General features: G+C 42.1%; 1 protein-coding gene and 1 long non-coding RNA gene across 6 annotated transcripts in view; one reads left to right on the forward strand and one right to left on the reverse strand.

The window, feature by feature from the left end:
- LOC115595105 (uncharacterized) overlaps positions 1-23,962 on the forward strand; it is a 105,804-nt gene that overhangs the window by 17,971 nt on the left and 63,871 nt on the right. The window lies entirely within an intron of this gene.
- The window catches only part of LOC115595104 (chemokine-like protein TAFA-2), a 67,410-nt gene continuing 63,856 nt past the window's right edge, over positions 20,409-23,962 (reverse strand). For 3 of the 5 annotated variants that reach the window (XM_030439215.1, XM_030439216.1, XM_030439214.1), the window contains exon 6: positions 20,919-21,386. The gene's annotated coding sequence lies outside the window, so the exon portion shown is untranslated. Of the gene's footprint in view, positions 21,387-23,962 lie in introns of all 5 variants that reach the window. The other 2 variants (XM_030439218.1, XM_030439219.1) reach the window with 1 other exon arrangement.

Consider the following 23,962-nt stretch of genomic DNA (forward strand, 5'->3'; position numbering starts at 1 on the left):
GCTCCGAGCGCCATCTGTGACTTTGGCCAGACAGTTCCTGTTGCCTGGCGCAATCACACAGATCACATACTCAGCACCGCTGCACTGACACTTCCAGCCGTGATCCGACAGTCATCTCCAGCCAGCAGCGGGCTCCGTTCCTTCCTCCCTCCAAAGTGCTGAGGAGGGGAAGACCGAGCATGCCTTCTGGTTTTAACTGAGAGCGCTGCTGAGATGAGAGAGGCTCTCAATTTACCGTGGCATCTGCTCCCTCAGACGCCATCATCCAGCTTCAGCCTGCAGGCCAATACAGCAATCCTTCCTTTTCAATCTTGTGGAAAGGTCCAGGAAGTTTGGATAGCCCGGCACCAATCATTAGCAACTTAACTCGTGATAACTTACTAACAGCCTGGGTCACTGGTCACAGAACGGACGCTGAAGTTGTACAGTCACGCAGCCAGAAAATTTCTGCAAATTGATGAAAAAATAGCAAAGAGTTCCTGAATATTTCTAAATCAGTAGATTGTGATAGACTAACAGGCTGCTCAATATGATAACGAGCCCGTGACTAATGATTGGACATCTGTGAATCTGCATACTCACCACTCCCTCAAGAACACTTTAACAGACTACAACGTCACATGGCATATAACCAGTAACTAATCATTACTTTACTTCTTACACACGTATCAGGGATGCACGTCACATCATTGGCACAGGCTGATTAAGGCTTCAAATAGACATTTTTGAACATGGCCTGCAAATATGAGATGATGAGATGGCACTTTGTTTCCCGGTTTGAGTTTTTGGTCTTGTTATTTCCTGTTTTGTTTGAAGTTCTCTCCCCACAGGTCAAGTTTTGCCTCGTTTCCTCCCTTTGTCTGTTTTCCCGCCCTTTCTCCCTCCTCACCTTTTGTTTTTATTATTTAATCACTCCTTGTGTATTCGAGTCCTTGTCTTCCCTTCGCTCTCTCTGTCTGTTCATCTGTTCTGTTTTGTCCCTGTGTTCCTGCATCTCCCTTCCCCATTTTCCTGTGTTTCTGGCCTTTGGTTCCTGAGTCCTCGTCATTTCTGGTTTGAACTTTGTTGTGCTTTTGTTTAATGGTTTTCTCCTGTTTTGTTATCTGCATTTGTATTCGTATTCTCAGCTTTAATCATAAAGAATGTAATAAAGGCTTCTGCTGCTTATAGCTAACTTCGCAAGTAGCTTTTTTTTTAGCCATGGGTTAGCGGTGGTTGGAGCTAAACGCTAGCATCAGCATGCTAACATGCTTACATCGACAATGCTTTGCTTACTATGTTCCCCATCTTGGTTAATGGCGTTAGAATGCGAATATTTGCACATTAGTGCAAAATTCAGTATAGCTGAGGCTGATGGAAAGGTTATTGTTTTTTAGGTATTTAGTCATAACGTACTGGACAAATTAAATTTTGATAATTGCTTTAAAAGAAGTCATCACTACAGCTGTAACAATTTACCCTGGAGGGAGCATGAATGTCTTTACAAATGTAGATTGATGACTGATGACGGGCCCTTGAGCCATGCTGCTAGTGTGGTGGAAAACCAGTCAGGAAGACCAAAATACGGGTTATAGGACGGAATTTGAGTTTAAAAGTATAATATGTATTAATTCTGCATTGGCATTTCTAAAAACGACTAGACCTTTCTGTAATTTTTGTTGAGTTAAGTACTTGCATCATTCCAAATGTTTCCAAAAATGTTAAAATTGTGTTAACTCCGCAATTTCACTCATTAGGTCGCCGCCGCTACTTCTGGGATAGGGAAGTTGGCGAACCCGACTTAATTTAGGGGGAATAAACTTTAAAACACCACCTTATCCGTGAATGTTTGTGCTTGAGTGAAATCACAAAGATGTCACTCGGATCAAAGCAGAATCCGAAGTGACTGCAGGAGTTTACTCTCCAGAGGGCCTGGCTCTAATCCAGACTCTCTAGTCGGCTCTAAGCAGCTGAGCAGCTGCTCTTGCCCCTCGCTCCGGCCAGCCCTCCACTCTGCAAACATATTGTTGTTTTGATGCAGCGCTGACATATTGTATGTTTAATACATATTTAGTGGCATGCAGAGGGTGAATTGAGGAATGTCACAGCAGATACTCCTGTATCTTTTGCCAGTCAGCAGCAGCTGGGTGAACAGACTGTGGCTGGAGTGGGTGTTGTCTTTTACTATCCTTTTGGCTCTGTGCTAGAATGCCCTTAATTATCATATTAAGTCATTAACAGAAGCTACAACTTGTCAAATGTGTTCTTATTACAACTAATATGGGAAGAGTATTTTATCTATTCAAGTTCTAAGATAAGAGAATCGTTTTTTAGGTCCCCAATGGATAAATGGCAAAAATAAAGAGCATCAATTAAAAAAAAAAAAAGTAAAAACAAATGAGAAAATTAAGAAGTAAGAACAATATAAACAGTATAAATACCAAACCAGATTGATTGTTACGCAATATCTCAACATTAAAAACCTAACACCCTCATCAGTTTTACATGACGAGGTCACCTGGGTCACACTTGCTACAACCGTTTACACATAATTTGACTGACAGCCGCTTGGTCGTCCCAAAAATCAGCAGGTTTGTCATTGTATGTCCTCTGGTCGGGGATCTGAACACTGCTTCCCAGACCGCACGCAGCGCAGATCCAAAACATGTAGAGGAGTAGCTGGGCAATTCCTGCATTTTTTTATGGGTTTTGGTCATTATTGTGATAGACGGGACATTTCCTGGCGAGCTCGGCTTCGGCAATGTGGAGAGGGTTTACCATGTGGGGCAGTTTCATCCTGCCGAGGCCTACAGGTGCTTATCATGCAGAGCTCTCGGTGAGGGAGCCGGCGCGCTACGGAAATGAGCGGTCATTAATGCATCACGGTAGCACTACCTGGTGTCCACTTCAGCTCTGTTGCTCGCAAAGGTTTTTCCGTCGGCAAAACAAACAGGCTTTCTGCTGGAGGGAGCCGAATCTGTGCCGGAGAGCCGTGCCGCTAATAAAGCTTCACACACTCATAAATAGACCGCGAACAAAGGGTTAGTCTGGTGGGGGGGTTTAACTGTCATTCCCCCCATATGTTGATTCGAGAAGCGGGGGACATATTCATTAGCAACCCTGTTATCCAACTCGTCAAAGGCTGTTAATGAGGTGCTGCCGTGTTACGCAGTACAACTAATAGAAAACACGGTTTCGCTGGAGTGCATATTCAGGCTGACATCAGTGCAGCTCTTCAAATTAATTGTGTCTAATTCATGAAAATGATGTATGTCGTTACATGTTCTTTGGCTGAATCCCATTAGTGCGTGCGGTGGACAGAGTTTAAAATTCTCAAATCTGACATATTCCAGAATTCAGTTCAAACAACTCCACATGGACACAAAGATGTGAAAGTGAAAATGGGATGAAGAAAATGCAAAGTACAACATTGCAAGATCTATGTTCATTGATTGCATTAATGACTTTCCAAACTGGAAGTCCAACAGACTAGCTTATGAACAAGTTGAGCTAGACTTAAGCTAACATAATTAGTTTAAACTCGCGAGAAGAAACAACGTTTTATGACTGTTCTCTTGAATCCATAATTTTTCACTGGACTTGAGTCTCACTGATGGAATGTAAGTAAGTAGTTCTACTCAAGTACTGTACTGAGCCACAATTTGGGGTTTTCTTGTACTTTCCTTGATTCTTCCCATTTTGTCCTACTTTATACTTCCACTCCACTACATGATGGGGGCAAATATTCTACTTTTTAGTCCACTAAACTGATTTGATAGCATTAGTTACTAGTTACTTTAACTTGCATGCAGCATCAGAGCCAAAGTAACACATTTTTATTGATCAGTATTAGATTAAAAAAAAAATGATTCCGATGGTCAGAAAAAAGATGAACATGGAAATCGATCACCAGCCAGGTTAATAATCAGTCTGCTTATAGAATACTGTAATACATATGTGTAAATATATGTATTATTTACTTTTATTTTTACTTTTAATATCAGCTACTTTAAAGGAGTCATCACCTGTTTTTTTACATATCCAGTCCCTCTTGGATCGCTTTGGATCAATTCTTAAAACTTATTAGAAATATTATTATTTTTTTAAATCAAACATAGAGCTTGTTCTGACACTTTTTCATACCGCAACTTTCTCACGCGAGATTATGCGCGAGGTTTTGACCGGTCCGGATGTGCATTGTATTAATATGTAATGAGGCGCGCGTTGATTGGCCGCAGGAAGGACAGAGCCGGAATGGGGGGCGAGCCTGCATGCACACACAGACTCCAAAACATAAACAGCCCCCTGTCATGGCGCACACACTAAATGACGAACCTTACGGAATTCAGGCATTTATGTACGAGCCGGAGTCGGGAACCGAACGGGAGAGTGAAGAGGCAGAGACGGTGGAACAGACACCTTTACAGCAGGATGTCTCTGAATGGTAAATTCTTTTTTTTTCCTTCTTATGTTTTACATGTAAGACCTGAGTTTTAATGCTGGCGGTCACGATGTATGGCGTGAAAATGACAGAGAAATAAGCAGATTTGGCGTGCTCACTCTGGCTGAGGACGGCTGTGAGCTGATGCTTATGCAAGTAGCCTCCTGTGGTAACGTCACCACAGGAGCAGAGTCAAAATCTCGTGCTTTAGGAACGCGCACTACTGTGCGCTATTCCTGTTAGGAAAAAGAGCCAAAGCGAAAAAAATAAGCCACTTTCAAACTGCAGCTTTTCAGGCAAGTTTCAACAGAGGTCCAACACTAATATGCATGATTTAATGAGAGAAATTGCGATTTCCGGGTGATGACTCCTTTAAGACTTTTATTCTGGTACTATTTGTATGTGTGACTTATGTGCACTACAACACTGCACTCACCTAACTTGACCAAAAATCTTTGGCTATTTTGCTTTCAAGGCTCAGCAGAAATTGACTTTTTTTTTAATCAATACTCCAGTATTTGACCAGACACAACCATAGACTTTTTAATTTATAAATTTATGTCTCAGTGAAAAAGTTATGATTCTCACTTGATGTCTGTCGACAACACTGAGCTGAGCCGACATTTGGTGTGAGGCTACTTCAGCAAAAAGCTATTTTTGGCTCAAGGTTTACGCAACGATCATGAAATATTAAATATTAACAGTGTTCATGTTAACATTTATGGATGGGCACCTCAGATTTTTTTTTTTTTTTTTTAAAGCTGCAACATGAGTGACTCAGTGCTTTCTAATACAGAGGTGCCACACATAATCAGTGTTTTAACCCTCGCATGACCGGCTCTGCATTCAGCATTCTGACATGAACGCTAGCAAATCAGTCACCCATCCCATATGATGTAAATGTGGCATTAAAGCAACACTATGTAACTTTTTTACATTAGAATAACAGCTTCGAAATCATGTTGATGGTACAGTGTCTTGTAACAAGGTGAATGGTGTTGCTGTCTCAGCCACTCCACCCCCCATCACTTGTTTCCGCACTGTGTAACACACACGTCATGTCATTTTGGTCAAACTGAATCTGATTTTGTGGAGAAAATGTTTTCTGATTTCCCGACTGAAGTCCTTCAGTTTTCCTGAAAGCATCCTGTAGCTGCTGCTTAAATTGTTAGCAAGTGACAAGTTAGCTTTGTTAGCTGTTAGCAACCTCTACGGAAATGACGCGACAGAGGCAAAGAGAACGAAAGAGGACGTCAACAGGGGACACTAAGAAAGAGGAGAGACTGGCTTTTTTATTTTGTTATTGGCAACAACTTTGTTAAATAAAAGGCTGCAGAAGCTGACGAGGCACGCTGAGCAGGACTTGTTGCCGCTGATTACTAAGTAATATTAGTTGGCTTGCTTCGTTATACATACTAACTATATATAACTATATATTATAGTTGACAGCTCACTAGCTTTTGGTTCAAAAGGCACGTCAGCCCATTTCGACAGCGGTTTAGCTGGTAGCATGTTACAGGGGGACAGCCTTCAATTCCGAAAACCCTCCATTGCGAAACCCCTCCATTCCTAAGCACCCCCACTCTGAAACACCGCTGTTCCGACCTTCCCCCCAAAACACAGCTGTTCCGAAATTAAACACCGCTATCCATGGTGCTGAAATCCCCACTTCCAGCCGCACTCGCACAATTCTGAAGTGGGTTAAGGTAAGGGTTAGTTCGGAGTGGGGGGGTTTCGGAATGGAGGAGTTTCCCCAATAGCCTTTTCGGAATAGCGGCGTCTTTGAAAAAAAGGGAAACCCCGCCATTACGATGAAATGAAGTCTATGTTCGGAACAGCAAGGTTTTAGAAAGGCGGGATGTAACCATGTTACAGCCAGGTGTTATCGTCTCTGGTTCAGGTTACGTTAGCTTGCCGCGCTGCTACTGTGCTCAGCTGTGTGAAGCACTTGTGTAAAACTTTGCCGGCCGCGTGACAAAAACACCTGAGCACGCGTGTTTAATTCAAGACATACATTTTGTCATGACATTCCAAGTGTTGTCTGTAGTTATTGCGCTCAAAAACTATGGGGGGCGCCAGATTTCACTAAATACAAGTTTCTGCATGAAGTTGCTTCGACTCGAGCGGTGACATTATTGTGCTGGGTCCACTCGTGACACCTCTCAGCCATGAAATAAAGCCAGACAGGACATGAAACAAACCGCAGAATACACTTCCATAACACTTTTCAATAAAACAACATGCTGTTAATAAAAATGTTCCCGAAACAAATGCGTTTGTGACCATTTTTTGTTATTAATGCCAGAGCTCCGCTGCTTGTCTGATCTGCCCCTGCAGGTAGTTGATTGCACACAGCTTATATCACAGGTGTAAATTATGTCCTGATTAGACAGCTAGAATGAAAAGCAGCAAGACTGAGAGCCACTGAATTACCACTTGTTGAGAATTCATTATTTAATAACTGCATCTGAAGATAAACGTTACTGTACTTTTTCTCCCACTGTCAGTATCTGATCAAAAACAAAGTCATTCACATGGGTCAGCAGGTCAGCGCACAGGAGTTCGTACTGTTGAGGATGATGTTGAACTCCGCTGCCTCCACCTCCGCTACGCTCCCGTGCTTCCTGCAGCAGCATCCCCCCCTCCTCCCTTCGGCAGGGACCAGCCCCTGCGTCCAAATAGAGTTGTTGCAACGAGAGAATCCGGGGCTTAAAGAACAAAAGAAGAGGCCAAGTTCGAGCGAGACGGAGAGAGCCGGCGAGATTAGAGCCGTCAATCCCGGCATCTTTAGCACCTAGCGAGGCCTCCTTGTGGGATCAACCCCAAAGTTGTAATGGAGGCGAAGGAACTTTTTCTAGTCCACCGCCGCCCAGCTTCCCTCCCATCTCTCAGCTGCAGCACCGGGGCTGGGGTTGAGGGAGGTTTAGACAGGGTGAGTGGGTGGGTAGGTGGGGCAGCGGAGAACTTTCCCTGAACCCTCGCCGGCTTTGTGTCTCTTTCTTTCATCTCAGGTCACTGTCAGTAGAGGGTTTATCTCGTTAAAAAGCAGCCCGAAGATGAAACGGGGACCACTGCTGCTGAACACTAAGGCCCGGGCTTGCGGTGCTGCTTTTTTTTTTTTTTTTTTTCTCCTCCTTCTCCAGATACATCAGGGTGAAGTTTCTTTGTGCTAAATGTGGGTCATTTAATCTCGAGAAGCGGTAACCCCAGCGTCTCTACCTGATTAATTAACTTGTGACTGGAAAAATTCCACAAAGCGTGAAATTGCGAGGAATAAAATGGATTGTGCGGAGAGGAAAAAGAGCCCCCCCGAAAATATCTAATCCCGCATTTCGTTCTCCGTAATTGAATGAGTAAAATAACAAAAAGTCACCGTGAGGGAATAGAGAGAGGGACTCTATTATGATTCTGTAGCTTGGCATATATAGCAGCTAGTCACACTGGGAGAAAATATCTCAGCCGGGCCTTGATGAACACAAAGGCGAACCTAGACGGCGTGTTTGGATCAGTCAGATAAAGACACTGTCAGGAAACAAAGACGCTGACAGAACTGACAAAAGACACATTCGTTCAGTTCTGATGTGCCACCAGAAATCTGTCAGTTACTGAAATGACTTGCTTTCATGAAAAGCCTGTGTTTTCTCACTCGCCTTATTTGGTTATTGTCAATCTCCTCGCTACCATTGTTGTTGCAGACCTGGTTTTATGATAGCAAATTCATCCCAGGCTGCCCAGATAATAAAATTGTAGCATTGATGGTCGACACAATGGAAAAAGCAAATGACAATCAGAGCCCGTGCTTTATCTAGTGGCTGTCTGCCTCCCCGTGCCGCACATAGGTAAGTTTGATGACACTGACGGCTCACTCAAATCATTTCCCTTCCGTTTGCGTGCTTTGTTGTAGTAGATGTAATGCTCAGCAACATCTCATTTGCTCCTGCTTTTACACAATTTCAACCAATCTTTAGCTCAACAATAGAATCAGAAATTTGTGTCAGTGTGCAGACAATGAAGAGACAGTTTGGAGGAAAAATGATTTTCTACAGACATTATGCAGCACCAGATGCCTTGGTGTTCATTGTATCCATGACTCTTTAATTTGGTTGCTAATCCTCACCGGAGCATAATGCAAAGCCGGTCAATTTTCTGAGAGCAAAGCTTTGACTGCTTTTTTTTTTTTCTCCATAAAACCGGTTCTGATAAGAATCAGTGCAGTATAAAATGAATATTTATGGTGCTACATCCTCAGAGTTTCTGCCCTCGTGTCTGTTACGCAGCTGATTGCCAGTATGATGTGTTGAACAGTACTGTTACTTGTTCAGTATGGTCAGGGTACCTCCAAACTGAAATGTTCAAATCCACTAAAAAGTCTTACATACCCAAAGGACACACAGCAGGTCAGAGGGCAGGTATGGCTAAGAAGCTGGAGGGTTACAGCCTTTGAGAGTTCAGCTCTGTTGGTTTCGGCAACCCCTGCTGTTCCTGGTAGAAACACTGGACATCTTTTAGGAATCACTGGGGGAGAAAATGCTCTTTGACCAGGTACAAATACAGCAGCTCAGCTCAACTCAGCCTTAAAGTCTACTCCAGAACACCAACGACGGTCAGTGACCACACCGGATGTGAGAAAGATCCTGCTGAAAGCAAATATAAATAAGGCTCCTGATAGTATACCTGGCTGTCTACTAGTGACATGTCCCATCAGCTAGCAGATGTTATTTATTAGTGACTCACTCTCGCAGGAGACGGTTCCTACCTGCCTCGAGACAGCCACCATCGCACCTGTACCTAAGGCCTGCTGAAGTGCTTCGAGAATCTGGTTCCAGCACATGAAAGAAAACATCCCTTTCGGCCAAGAACCTCATGCAATCAGAATAAACAGAAGAGGCCATATCCACTGCCCTCCACTCAGTCTTCACGCACCTGGAGAATGAGAACAGATACATCAGAGTGCTGTTTGTTGACTTCAGCCCAGCATTCAACACAATCTACTCCATGAAGCTGATTGAAAAACTCAACTTGGGATTGAGTACAATACTCAAGTGGATATTGGACTTCCTCACAAAACTGACCCCAGAAAGTACAGATCGGCAGTCACACCTCCTCTGTCAGGACATATCAACAATCTTCCAGCACAGAGAACAATCTTTTGCTCACCGTCAGCAAAACCAAGGAGGCAAAGACTCACACCCATGACGACATACATAAGGTGGAGCAGTGGTGGAGCAGGTGAACGGATTGAGCTTCCTGGAAATCAACATCAACCTATAAGGTCATCACGCAACACCATCACAGTAAATTGATCCGCAACACTGTTTCGTATCTACTCCGTTGCAGCTCCGACAGACGAGACGTAAGGCTTCTATCTTTGCCGGATTACGCAACACAGAAATCTTAAAAAAAAAGAGACCAATCCAGTCCACCATTCTTCTAATCCTTTGGTTTGTGAACACTAACCTTTTGTCTGTTTGTTGTTGTGTTTCTAACACATACATCTATAATTGCGACGGCGTGTTTCTGTGATTACTGCGCTAACTCTTCGGTCTGGAAACTCCAGCTGTCTGGCAAAGCGCACATGCAAACAGCGGAACTCTGGAGTTATTATCAGCCCGAAATAGTATGTAAGGCTAGGATTGAAATGATGAACATGTTAAGGATTGTGACTTTAAGGTGCTATAAAACATTACTGGTCCTAAAGATGCACAAATAGAGCTCGACCAGACAGTGCAGGCTGCTAATATCCACTGACCCATCTCATCATATATTTTAAAAAGGGCTGTAGCTTCAAAGAAAGGGAATGGTTTGATATGATTTCATATAGCAAATGTAATATGAAACATTGTTGATTAGCCCACTTGCTCACTGATGTCTTTGTATTTAGAGACAGTATAATTGACTGCTCAAAAATATTATTCTTAATGCGGTTCTCTCAGTTGCCATGGTCATGGAGTTGGAATTAGCAGTCTACTTGCGTGAATACAGCAGCCGCCCTTGGAAGGTGTTTCTATTTTGAGGTCAAACTTCCAGATCAGTGCTTTAGACGTTTTATCTTAACGCTGCTGTCGTATGATTTACTCTATGCCGTCTTTGACCCTGTGTTTGCAGCCGTTGTGCCGGTTATAACCAATTGGAGTGATATGAACCGTGTTGTAGTCTTTAGCTGTTTAATGCTAATCCCTGGGGATTTTGAGGTCGGAGGTTGTCATCGTTGGATGTTGAGCAGGGTGGTGGGTGCGCTTCCACCCTGACACAGACGCACAGGAAGTCGAGTGTTATATGTAGAACCAGGATGAATCCCCTTTTGCTTCCTTTTGTCTTATCCACATGTAATCCAACACTGAGCCGTGGTTCACACAGCTCGGAGGAGCGTGGCAAACAGGCGTGATCCATCTTGGTGCTAATTAGAGACGTCTCATTTTTATTGGTGTGAGAAGAGCCGGATACCGTTCCGTAACGTCAGCTCTGGCCGGCGTACGTGCTCAGGGATCTATTCCTCATCAAATTTCCAATAACTAAATATAGCGATAACACCCCCGAGGGCAGTCTTTAGGACATGAATGGTACAAACTGTGATGCATCACTGTAGTGCCAATAAAGAAAAAACAAGAAAGAATGTCCTCGAGTGGGGCCTCAGCGTTTAAGCGGCAGTTACCGTTGCATGTGGTCTGAATAAAGTTTCTTTTTCGACGCTGTACGAGGCAATCATCAGCATGAGGAACACGTCTCGAGCCAATTACATTGCTTGGATGAAACTACAGCACCTGTTGATTAAATAGAGTAATGCCTCATATTTATTCTGAACATTTTATTTTCCGTTCCAGCTTCTCACAGCTGCAGCGTGGCTCCACTCCCCGCTACACTGTGGATTACACATTCATTTAAAGTGTTGATTTAGCTTTTTCCATTTCCTGTTCCATCTGAACACTGTCATGATGTTCTTTTTCCATCCAAATTCTGATGGGAATTCTAACTCGATAGCCATAAAAAAAAGAAAGAAAAGAAAGCCATCTCAGGCTGACAGGGGAATCCCAGGGCATGGGTGCAAAATTGCGCATAGTGCATAAAAAGTGCATAATGCACAAAAATGGAAATGGACCGAAATTAATTAACATAATTAAATTGATGTTAAGGAATCACAATTAAAAGCTCAAACTGTATTCATTTAATCGAGGAAAAACTCAGACAGTTAGAAATCCTGCTGAAGCCCACATAAATCCACTGCATCTGTCAGAGGTAATTACAATGAACACAGTGAATGCACTAATTTTGAAGTAATTTGCTTGATGAATGGCATGTTATATAAGCAATTCATTATCAAAGCTGCGACGTAATATAACAATTTGCTTATATGTAAAAAAAACACAATGGAAGCAGTTCTATTAATTCACACTGCTCGGATACAAAGTGTTACAGGAATGAGAAGATGCATGACAGTGGTTCCAAAAGGGGGGAGCCTAGAGTTATGGCAGGGGGTCGCGGTAAACCTGAATGAATGGGGCATGATTCTGCAGCGCTAGAAAAGCATGGACAAGTTTGTGACAGGACTCTAACTTTTGTGCTGAATGATCAATCAAAAGATGAAGCTAGTTTGAGTTGCTACAACAGTGTTGGGCTGATTCAAGAAGTCTAGCAGATCACTCAATTGATAAGAGATGCATGTCACGTTAAGTGAATGTAAGAGAAATACTTAAAATATGCTTTCTCTTGTTCACATTTATCTTTGTGATCTCACACCACATGCCCTTTGGATAGGTATTACTCATCCAAGAGAAACAAAGGTTTTTGGCTCGCTCAACCAATCAAATGTTTCTGTCTGCCAGTATCAAACTTCTACTGTAAGTAAAACTTAAACCTGCACATACAGGCACATGTGTCACGTCACTTTTGATCCTCTATGACTGCTACAAAGACGTAAACAATGTTACATTTGTTCGAAATTAAATGGCGGACAGACAGAATAAATACTTCCGACATTAGTTTCCATAGGCTGCTGTCTGTTTGCATTCTGGTCACGATGGGGAAGATGAAGCTTTCACAGACAAAGCAATGTTTCACACTGGAGTTCCCAGGCTCAACTTAAAAGAGATTCAACACACAGCAGTGTGAAGGCTACTGTGAATCAGCACTTCTAACAAGAATAGCCTTTTGTATACCTGCAGAAACATATCAATAATTCCATTAATGTGAGCGTCTCATTTGTCATTTGATGGCTTGAGGGATGCATCATAGGACTTGGTTATGGATGCGAGGTGCATCCATAGAGACAGCGTTCATTAGGTGTGTGTCGTGCATATATTGAAATGTCATACAGACTACTGAGTCGCACGGAGAAAACAAATTATGTGATCAGATGAAAGATCTCCTATATGTTGGTACCCCTCCACTTGTCAGCACCCCTCATCAAGTCTGGAAAGTTTCAGCCCAGTTGGAAGAATAAAATGTTGGCATTGTGTGTTTCTGAATGCCACAGAGTATCATATACAACATTACTACATCACATGTCATATCATGTTTAGATTACATGTATATGAGCAGATACGTAGGAAATGTGTAAGTGTGAAACTGCTGGATATCTTAAGTGAGGCCGCTGTTTGAGAAGTTGTTTAACATTTGTCAGTCAGAGACCACTGAATATTTTAACAAGAGACCACTGTTTTAGACAGCATTTTAACAATTTAAGCATGAAACCTCTGGATATGTTTAACAAGAGACCACTGTTCAAGACAGTGTTCCAACATTTGTTAGCGTTAAGCCACTGGAAATTTTTAACGAGAGACCACTGTTCCATATATTTACATTTGTAAACATGAAGCAGCTGGATATTTTAAAGAAAGACCACTGCTTGAGATGGCCTTTTAACAAGAGACCACTGTTCAAGATGGCCTTATAACATTTACAGCCCGAAACCACTGAATATTTTTGACAAGAGACCACTGTTTTAGACAGCATTTTAACATTTGTAAGCATGAAACCACTGAATATTTCTTATCAAGGGACACTGATCAAAACAGTGTTTCAACATTTCTTAGTGTGAAAACCTTCGATAACGAAAGACCACTGTTCGGTTTATTTTCATTTTCAAACGTGAAACCACTGGATATTTTTAACGAGACACCACTGTTCCATATATTTACATTTCTAAACATGAAACATCTGGATATTTTAACGAAAGACCACTGCTTGAGACAGCCTTTTAACAAGAGACCACTGTTCAAGATTGCCTTACAACATTTACAGCCTGAAACCACTGAACATTTTTGACAAGTGACCACTGTTTTAGACAGCATTTTAACATTTGTAAGCATGAAACCACTGGATATTGAAATGTAAAGTTGCAACATATTCATGGTTTGCAGAAACGTACACTGCCAACATTTCTGCCGGGGATTTGAAGTTGTGAAGGGCTCCATATCGTTGTGATTTACATTCACAACTTATTCTTTCTGTAACATGCAATTTTGACAAGTGGTTTTGTCATGTAAAATAATTAAATTAAACTGAAAGTACAAAGCTGTTGATAGCATCAATGGTTTACAGTGGGTCTGTGTAATGAAACTTCTTTTCCCGGAGAATCGATGAGTTCCATTCCCTTGGTGGACTGTGTAATTACAAAACCCTCATTAGATTATGAAACTATACAGCATATGGTGAGAGGAGGAGATTCCTTTGATGTGCTCTTGTAATGACTGCAGCAAAAAGAAAAAAGAAACAGAAGAGAGTGAGAGAAATGCCTGCCTTAACTTCATTTGAATCCCTTGAAAGAAATCAAAGCTTTGAAAGCGAGGTTTTCTCTATTTTTCAGCACCCCCACCCCCGGACAACTCCTCCGATCCGACTCACATACCAACCAGGAGTCTAGCACTGACCCCGGAAATGTCAAACTGTTTTGACACGCCGAGGCCGGCGGTGTCACGGCCTTTTGATTCATGGAGAATGTTTGTCGTCTTGCCAAAGGACGCCTTCAGTAAAGAAGAATGAATTTTGATGTTTGAAGGAAGCGCTCGCTCTCTGTGAAACATGAGAAGGGCGCTTCAGGCAGCACTTGGCATCTGTTCTCAGTGCAACACATTTCACAGACTCGCTGTTTGGAAAAGGATAGCGGGCTGGGAAACAGAGTCATTCAGTGTAACTATGTTTGACAGGCGCAGACAAGCAACAGTGTCTACAGCAAGCGCGGAGGGTATGTTTCAAAAAGGAAAACCAAGGTCCATTTAAAAACCTGAGGAAACAAAAGCAATATCCCTTTTTCAAATCCTTTCATTTCTCTGTGTCTGTCAAGCATCTGCAGCGGAAAGCCTCCTGATTACACCATTGCTTTTATTGTGGAAACATATTTCTTTGTTATTTCCCACAAGAGAAGAAGCATTTAAGAATTGAGAGGTGTCAGCAATGCAACAAAAAAGCGTGGAAAATCCAAGTCCAACAGTGATCTGGAGCAACGCTTCTCAGAGATTCAAATTGAGGCTTGATGCTGGTGGGTCCCTTTATGACGAGGATATGAAATTTTTTAATAAGCCTGTCTCCCAGAGCATGCACAGCTAATATCTCTCTGGGGTCATCAGCTAAAAACATTTAAGAAGCTCCCATCTAGACAATAGAGTTACAGGCAATATTGGAAAATTTGAAGGTCAGCTAGTGTTATGAACCATATGTTTATTTATGGGAGGACTGTCTGTATAGCACTTACAGTCAGCAGCAGGTTGCAAGGGCAATAAACACTGCAATTTCTGGCGAGATTCTCAGCTCTACTGTTGCACTTGTTATACCCCTAGATCAGGGGTACTCAAATACAAATCTTAAAGGGCCACAAAGATTTTTTTCAATTACTCAAAGGTCCGTGTATTGAGGTTGGTCAGGCCACATGCAATAATACTGTAATATTCAAAACAAAATGTCCTTTTCATTCTAAACGACAAAATACAAACTAAAATAAAATGTAATTTCCATTTTAACATAAATTAAAATACATAGTTATTGTATTTATTCTTTTTGTTTGCCTTCAAACATTGTGTCCATCACTTCAGTCATGCATTATTTTATTTCATTGTGACAAGAATCCTGCTTGCAGCTTGATATGACGATTTCAGTGCATTTATTTGTGTTGTGCTTATCCCTGAATTTTGAGGAAATGTTTCCTCAGAATTCCTATGCTTCGTCTCATAATGCCGTTTCAAATTGGAAATCTTCATCACAGCTTCTCCTGGCATATTGTAACGCCCCTTGTGGACTGTGGCGCAATGACTCTTGGGTATTCTGTTGGTGTTGGTGTAATTATGGTTCGTGAATGTGTTTGTGAATAAGATGATATGTAAGATGGTTGTGGGTTAATTCACGTCATTTGTTCTTTGATTAAATGGTGTTGAGCTTTAACAAGGATGATAAACATTTTGGCACCGTGAGTGAAAGGGTGTTTGCCGGGAGAAACTCCCCGTCCGTTACACATCTTGAGGTAATACGTGATGAGACTTGCTAACATAATACTTATTAAACAATGTTAGTGTGTGTTATTATAGCACCTTCAGATTCGTGGGTTTTGTCCTGGTTGGAGGATGAATGAATGCAAAGTTCCTACTTCTGTGAGTGGCTGATTCTCATTGTCCACTTTGTTATAGCAGTTTACTTGGAAAACGCCATTTGAATCTCTTACCACCGGCGAAATGTGAATACGCGAACTGCTCCGAAAACGAAAGTTAAAAGTTGCGCTCGCAGCGGTGAGTGACCCAGCTGTATGTGTATCGTTGGCATGGAGACAAGTCCCGGTGTACACGTGCTGACCCAACCAAAACACATGGTGAAGGAATAACAGTTCGGGGGCCACAAATAGGAGGCCGGCGGGCCGGATGCGGCCCAGGGGCCGCCTATTGAGGAACGCTGCCCTAGATGTTACACAATTGTAAAAACAAATGCCAGGAAAAAAAAAAAAAAACACGCTTTGGCCAGGGGACATGAAAAAGTTTTCATACCTCAACAGAAGTATGAATGATAATGCAAGCGATAAAAAAATACAAAACAGTTGGAGCAATACTAATAAAACATGTTTCTGCAAAAGTCCAAACTACACATATTATTCAGCTTACTAGTTTCAGAAACATAAAGGATAAACCTTAGAAACTGAAGTGTATGTAGAAGTAAACATTACTTCCTTGCTTTCTTTCTTTGTTTACCTTTTGCAGTGATGGTTTTCATACACACCATTTGTATGTGCATGACTCCTAAAAGGTGTACTGTTGCGAGAGCAAAAGTTATTTTTACTCACATTTAGGTGAGTGTAGCCGTTTTATAGACAGAGCACCAAGCCGCCAATTTGCCCATCCTTTTGGCGGCTCGGTCCGCGGTTTTAGACAGAGGCCGGCAAATTGGGGGTCTGTTTTGGTCAGCCGATTTTCCGCCTCGGAGGGTACACTTATTTCCTCCTCGCCTGCTATCTAAAAACGAGGCGGAAATGTGCCGGCCTCTGCGTGAGGTGGGCGGAGGTGTCGATGACCTGCACTGTTGTGCGACCCTCAGCCGGGGAGTTTTAAAACCAAGAAACAGCTGATCACAGCAGTCAGTCCATCATTTCATCCGCGGACATTAAGATGAACAACTGGACAGCCGCTGAGATCTAGAAGATGCTAGCATCTCCTCGGCCTCTGTAGCTGTTTGGTTGTGTTAGCTCGATGTTGTGTCGGCAAGCTAAGGACGGTCGCTACTTTCAAATTAAAAGCCCCCCGCTAAGAACCCAGTTCTAAACTCCAATGGGGTGCAATGTAAAGCTCTTATTTTGAAGACAAATTCTATGTCACAGTTCACAGCCCAACTTCGAGCTTCACGTCATGTCACATGTTTACGCCTACCTCAGAGGCTGCTTTTGGAAAAGGAGGAATATTACGCCTCGGTTTTAGAAAGACAGGCCGGCACATTGCCGTCCTTACCTTGGAGCAAATGTGCCGCCTTTTCTATCAAAAATAGGGCTTGTAATTCAACAAGTCAGTTTCATTGAATTGTAGTTTGTAGTGTCCCCAGTAAACACACTGACCTCTTCACGTTTATGTCACAGTCCTTCCTAACCGGCCTGCTGTTGGCACTTCTCAGGTACTACATCGCCTCTGGAGCCACTCTTGGCTGCCAGAGTGTCTCTGGACATGCTTGGTGGTAAACCCCGCCATGCTTAAACCAAGTAACAATAAATGGCTTTAAGTGATATTCAAACTTTGGTGTCTGCTGCAGGTGAAGAAACCTGGTGCTGCTCCTCCATCTTCTATCTAGCTAGAAAACCATTTGAGTTGTTTGGTTGTTTTTGTTAAGAGCCATCCATAATCATTCACAGGATTGTTTTATTTTACAAAGATAAAAAAGATTGGACTCAGAATGGGTCAGCATGATGACAGATGGTACTCTTCTTGAGGAACGCAGGGTGTGATGCAAAAAAAGAGACTGTCATTTGAAACTATTTAGAAAGAGCTACAAAGCAGGGATAAATCTGTTGCAGATACATGCATTTCAAAATAAAGTGGCCATTTTGCCTGCTGATTTACATCAAAATGCCTCATTTCTCCTCACTGTGTGATTTCACCAACTGCGATAACTGGAGTCACGAAAACCAACTTGCCTGGAGATTTGATAACTTCAGCATCCCCTGACATGATGAGTTTTGTAAAGGACCCTTGAAGTTGTTGCTGAGTCTGAAATGACAGGCGAGTAGCTGATTGAACTTGACTGAACTCACATTCAGTCATCTGATGATTTTAAACACTTCCTGCAGCAGACTGGGTCTGGAAAATAGAGCTCAATAAATTCTGCACCGTGACATTTCCATTTGCAAGCAAGCTCACGCTATTTTTATATGAGTTATATAAGTTTATAGATGTCATAGTATGGGATAAATTAATAAAAATGCATCCCACACAAACGGCAATGCAGCAAACTGACCTATCGAATGTGAGGTCTAGCTGTAGCTGTAGGTGGCCCTGTGGTGCTATCAGTGCTGTCACGGTGATAACACTTAGACTATTACTGTTCAGTGACCTGTCAGTGTGGTTAATACACAGAGCCAAATGTCATCCAACTGACCTGCATTACCTTTATCGAGTCTATTTTATTTAGCTTTTCATATCATTTCATAGTCCATGGTGGTGGTGAGTCAGTCTCGTCAAACCCACCGCTGAATAAAACAATAACAATTACCAGCTAAACCAACACCTCTCTGACACTGTGTCCTCCAAACATGAGCATGACAGCTTTAGAAAGGTAGAATTTATGGCAGGAATAATGAGTATGAAAACAAATGTATATGGATGTGCCTAACAATCTGATCACCTTATGATTGTACTGTATATGTGTAGGAGATAACGTTAATAAATCGCAATTTACGGGATGCATTGTGGTGCGGAAAAAAAGCCTACCGCACCTCCTTATTTCAGGTCGCCTCCATAATGTTCCACTTCAGATAAAGGCAAAAAAGATAAAAGTAAAAAAGCTGTGTTACAATTTAGAACTTGACAAGAAAATCTAAACAGTTTCAGGACCTTTCAATCACATCTTCAGCCTTCGTTGGTAGTTGAACTTTACTCTTTGCAGATTTAAGAGTTTTCAGTTAGACTTTGAGCAAGACAGGAAAAACCAAAACTGTATACTAAACTCCTCACCCAAACATTCTATCTTAAAGCCCTTGAGTGGTCTTCTGATAATTTATGATATATTTATTTGTCTCCAGCTATGCTAGCAGCTCTGTTAGACTGCAGGCTACTTAGACACAGCTAGTGGTACTTAAAGTTAATGCCATAAGTCATTGTGATGTACTAACAAGCTCACAAAGACACTGCTAACTAATGATGTTTGGCAGGTATAAAGTTTTCCATATTCAGAATTAACTTGTTAGCCTGCTAATATTTGCTAATTAGCACTAAATAAGTGCTGTGGCCTAGACTTCATGTTTGGTAAACTAAAGTACTGGGCAAATTGAAAATATAATGGCACCGTTGGGCTCACCAAAGCTTTTGTTCATCCTCATGGGGGCACTAATTAAATGCAAATTTCATGGCAAGCTGTTGAAATGCTGTCCAAAATGTCCGCCTCATGGTGGCACTTGAGGAAAAATGAGAGGATCACCAAACCAAACCAGACTCCTCTGGGGGCCATGAAAAATGTGTGCCAGTCCATCTGTTATTCGCCATTTTGATACTGAAGAATGTAAATTTCAAAAGTTTTTCATTACACTTTGAGCAAGGCAAGAAAATCAGAAACTCGTAACCCAAACCCCATCTTAGAGTCTCTACCACTGCATTCATGTCAAAACACCACTGTTGTTCGATAATATGGCCTTTCAAGCAGTTGCCAGTTTGTGCAGTGGCTTATATTGCTAAAACAAGATAACTTTGCTTATTTGCAAATGTTTACGTTGCTAACGCTAGCACAGACTTGCAACAAACAAGACTATAGATCCTTGACAGCACACAGATACTACGTGACATCAATGGTGTTATGCTTTTGACTGAGGAAGCTAGGAACAAATTGTCAGAATTCTTACACAGAAATAAACAAAACAATGATTTTGGACCCCATAAACATTGTTATTCATCCTGTGGGGCACATTAATGTAATGCTCATTTCATGCAAGCCATTCCATAGTTGTTGAAACAATTAACTAAAAAACACGAATAGCAATGTCATGGTGGCACACAAGGAAAAATGGGGGATTACCAAATACCCAATTCCCCAGAGACTTCTCTGGGGACCATGGAAGGTTTGTGCCAGTCCATCCAGTAACTGCTGAGATGTTTAACATGAGTGAAAACTTTGACCATCTGGGGCCCTACAGGAAAAGTTAAGGGATCATCAAAATCGTTGGAATTTATCTTGATGGCTCATCAATAAAACATTTAATGGCAATAATTCTAGTAGCTGCTGAGATATTCAGTCTGGATCAAAGTGGAACGACCGACAGACTGCCATCCCTGGAAATGAAACAGTCATTGTTGGCATACAGATGCTTAAAAGACACAAGGCGTTAGTTACACAACCATAGTTTATTACTGATGTCATCACTTACACAGACAAAGGAAGTGTCAGCGATACCTACTGAAAGGTGATCAGCAAATCATACTTGAGTATCTAGTTGAAAACAGGTTCAGGGAACATTGTCGTCATCACCCAACCAACCAGGGACCAGAAGCCTTGTGTTTAATTTACACTGCTGTTGTCTAGAATCTGAACTCCGGAGCTGTGATACAAAAGCAAAATCTGGCAGAAGCAGCAGGAAATGGCAGAGTGATTTTCAGAGGAGAAATAAAGCTCGACTGGATCCAACGTTGTCTGTTTGATCAGCTTATACCTTTTACAGTGCTGGTTTAATTCAGCTCTCTTCAAATTCTCAACAATGTCTCGGTTGAATGGAACTTAATTGAAGATAACATAATGTGTAGTAGGTTATGCCGAGTTTCAAATTGCACAATGTATGAATGATACACTGATGAATGTAATTTTGTGTGTATTTTAAAATCACCCTGGATATCTGTCGCTCAGCCACATATTCTTTTATCTTTGAAATGTCACTTTGTTGGAGAATAAAGTTGATAGTTGACTGATAGAACAAAACCACATTTTGTCCTGAATATGTGCGAGGCTTACAACAAACTGACCTGCTGTTCGTCCAGGTCAACTTCCCCTGTAAATGACATAAATACTCTAGAAATGAACATATAGGCAAAGTTCACCATTGTCTTCCACTACAAGCAGTACAATGTCAGAGAATAAATCCTGTTGTCCGGTAAGGCTAATCATATAGAGTCCTTTAAAAAGAAGTGCTGATGATCAGTACTTTCAGGAGGATCCACATCTCTCTTTCATGTCCATAGAGTTCAAGAAGAAGCATTCAGAGTTGTCCAAAGATTAATTGCAGTCCAGAAGAAAGGAAGTCTCTATTTACAGAAAGGTCCTTTGCATTACTGTCTTCTCCTTTGATGATCCGACCAAACTGTTGGTTCACCTGCAACAGAGGAAAAATGTATTCAAATTAAATCAGAGCCATCAAAGCAATGGCAACATCAAAACCCAATCTAGGAAAGTGATACTTCAAATCATTTTGATACTGTAGATGCTGAACGTAAGTGTCTTTTCTCGCATATAACACAAAGAAAACGGTGTGATGGAGCACTTTACACAAGCGGAAAGCGACACCGTGCCTGGGCAGAAAAAGAGAAGAGCACTTCTCTGCTGTAATAAAACTTTATCAACAACAACTCCAGACGAGAAGACATGAGACTCCCGCCCACACTGATCGACATGACAAAGGCGTCGGCTAAGCAGCTACAAAATCGGTTGCATTATTCAACACTGAAGCCTGTTTTCATTCTCGCGCTTTATGTTTCATGTTTGCCATTGTGGGGAAAACGCACTGGCCTCCATTTAAAAAAAATAAGGTGTGATCGTATTGAAAGCCAGTTCAGCACCTTGGGCTCTTTGTCATGTTCCTCAGGCCATCAGAAAACTGGACACATCGTCAGCATCGTCTCATTGCCATGAGTGGGTGTATTCGGTCCGCAGCATGGCGGTGCAACGAGATGACCAATGTTGATCAATTCACTTGTCAGTGGTTTGATTGGTGTATGCATCTCTAATGCGATTTTTTTTTTTTTAAAGTTGTTAACCTAAAATTCAAGGTTCACCCTCTAGGTACTATGAATACTCACCAGAGCTTTTATAAAAAAAATCCTGATCTGTAAGTATCGACATTGTACTCCGACCGAACAACCGTATGAAATCACCTTCAGCTTGTGATGCAAGCAGGGGCAAACCATAATACATAATACATTTGCAGCGCAGTGGCTCTACCTGACAGGAGTCAAGTCGACAGTCAAGTGTAAAGGTCAAGTTTTCTAACCCTCACATCTTTGGAATTCTTTCACATTCAATATAGTGCCTGTTATTAGACCTATATCGGCTTCACGTGCCAGTACACTGATCCATCAGTTCGAGTTATAGGGAATAAAGGCTGCTGGTGAGCTGGGTTTGTGCTCCAAACAAAGGTTTTCTCTCTCCTAGTTCGACAGACACTCTGAAGACCTCCACTCTCCTTGAGATTAAATTGCCTGTCATGAAGTGCAGTATCTGACTGGCAGCTCCTCTGCTCCTCCAAAAGTACATTCTGGGAGAGACTCTCGAGGAACATAACATAACAACCTCCATAACGACGTCCGCTATCGATTCCAACCGTCTGTCAGCCGCCACGTAGGTTTGACAGACTGAAGGAAGCCGTTGGGCGAACTTGTAAGGCTCCATTATCGACGCTGAACTTTTGATGGGGAACAGACAGCTCTGACAGCCCGGTTAGATTAATTCACAAATGGGTCGTTTGACAGAGAATAGGCCAGAGCGGCAGCGCAGCACTGCATAGTGTCACATAAATCATCCGCAATTATGCAGAAAAAGGCAAAACAATAAAAAAAAAACAATCAGGCCATTACTTGACAAGAAAACCTGCATTATCATATCAAACACAGGGTAAAGAGTTCCTATAAATTTAGGTTGTTGCAGCACTTTGCTGGTCTGTGTACAGGCTGCAATAAATTCTTCCCTTTACAGAGTCATTTACATTCTGAGCTGTCACTGTGATTAATGTGGTACTAATTTGAGAATAATTCCTCGCCGAAAAGACAAAGAGCAGAGCTGCTTCTTGTCAGAAAGGAAAATGTCTTCGGAGATGGATCTACCCTTAGTCTCACTTCGGGTGGGGCGGTGGAGGGGAGGGGGGGGTCATTAACAGCGTTTGAGTGACTGTCTGGAACAATGCTAAAAATACTGAGAGGAAAAACCACGTCTTCAGTGGGTGTTGCGTTTGTTTAATTGGTGGCTGACAAGTGCTAATTTAACTGGCGAAGGATTCATTTCCATTTAGTGCCTGAAGTAAGGTTGGCTGGAAGATTTAACACAGCAGGTGCACGGTCTTGTGTTTGTGTAATTCAGCCGTGTAATTGGCACACCGCAGTGTCCTCCTCAGCAATATGTTTTGTGTTGTAACTACCGACGGCTGGGATTTTCATAGTATGGCCATTTTTAAAGCTGCACCAGGCAAAGTATCTTTTTTTTATGTGAGAATCCAGCCCCGTAAAAAAAATCAGCAAGAAAACAGAAAGCAGGGAGGCTGCTGCATTCACCACCTTCACCCACATAAAGTTTTACCGCCAGGACTAATTGGTAATTACCCCCACAAATCAAAACCTCAAGTGGCTGTTCTTTGGGGATGTGGCTCTGCATTTATTTGAATGGTAGCATAGGAATTCAGCGGACGAGCATCAAGGAGAACATCGTACAGCAGGAGGAGAAATCATCCAGTACTCATTTGTCAGGTACGGCGGTTTCCAATGACATCAAAACCTGTTACAAACACACCCAGGAGGCTAACAGCGCTATCCGTCGCAGTGTTTGGAGGCATCGGGACCGTTGTCACTGAATATTCACCTTGAAGTTGCACAAAACACTTCTGCACCTTAACAACAACCACAAGAGAGAACGTCTTTCTGAGTTTTGATAGTCAGGCTGGCTATGTCTTCTTTCATTCATTCG

Source organism: Sparus aurata, chromosome 14 (genome assembly GCF_900880675.1).
Source record: "Sparus aurata chromosome 14, fSpaAur1.1, whole genome shotgun sequence".
Lineage (NCBI taxonomy): Eukaryota > Metazoa > Chordata > Actinopteri > Spariformes > Sparidae > Sparus > Sparus aurata.